Genomic DNA, 1,107 nt, shown 5'->3' with positions numbered 1-1,107 from the left:
GGATATTACAGTCTATAACTGAAAAAGAAAAACATAACAAAATAAAAGTATGACTTTAATGCCTCTCACTGAGCCAGCTGGAGCCATTCTGGGAGACTGTTCAATTTAAAAATTTCCTGTTGACTTCTTCCCTTTCTTAGATTCCCCTTGCTGTGGTTTTTGCTGAGCAGATTTGTTCACATGTGTAGTAGAAATCTCAGGGTGTGGGGCAGGGCATCCACTAGCACAGGCACCCCCTCTCATCACCAGAGTGGAGGTGCACAGACAGTGAGAGACCAATGAATAGGAAAAAATATTCACACATTTACATCCACAGATCACCAGCCCTCTGTGGTGGGAGTGCTCCTCAGATCCTGTTCCTGCTCCATCATGCCCAAGAGGGCAATCCAGCACCCGCAAGCAGCCCGCAGATCAGAAAATGCCACTTTTCTTGTTCCTGCTAGCAGTATGCCTTTGATCCTTCTAAATGTTCCTTTATATGAAGTTCAGAGTTCTGGGATGCTCCCCTGAACCTGCTTCACCCAGTAATTTGTGTTATTACAGTCAGAGATCTACACAGTGGTTCTACCTAATCTGTCATCAAGAATGATTACTTTTTCAAAAAGGTACAACTCACAAGAAAAACAGAGACAAAACCAAATAAATAAGACTGTTACAGAATAGAGGTCTGTTGTCATGGCAATTAAGCATTCAGTTGCTAACTAAAAGGTGGGCAGGTGGAACCTATTAGTACTGTATGAGAAGAAGTTTAGACAGTTTACTTCTATAAAGATTACAGCCTAGGAAACTCTATGGAGCTGTTCTACTATGTCCTATAGAGTCGTGTTGAGTGGGAATCCATTTGATGGCATTGGATTTTGTTTCGTATTTTAAGAAAATTATTTGAAATTCAGACAATGACAAAAACAAATTCAAAGTAAAATCAGGTGAATAACAGGAACCAAATGCATCAATAATAGTGATAATTATTTCTTGTTGTTAGATGATATTGAGTCAGTACCAACTCATAGTAACCCTATGCACAACAGAATGAAACATTGCCCAGTCCTGGGTAAACCTCATAATTGTTGCCATGCTTAAGCCCATTGATGCTACCACTTTGCCAAT

Source organism: Chrysochloris asiatica, unplaced genomic scaffold (assembly GCF_000296735.1).
Source record: "Chrysochloris asiatica unplaced genomic scaffold, ChrAsi1.0 scaffold00191, whole genome shotgun sequence".
NCBI classification, from domain to species: domain Eukaryota; kingdom Metazoa; phylum Chordata; class Mammalia; order Afrosoricida; family Chrysochloridae; genus Chrysochloris; species Chrysochloris asiatica.
This window is presented reverse-complemented; position numbering follows the sequence as displayed.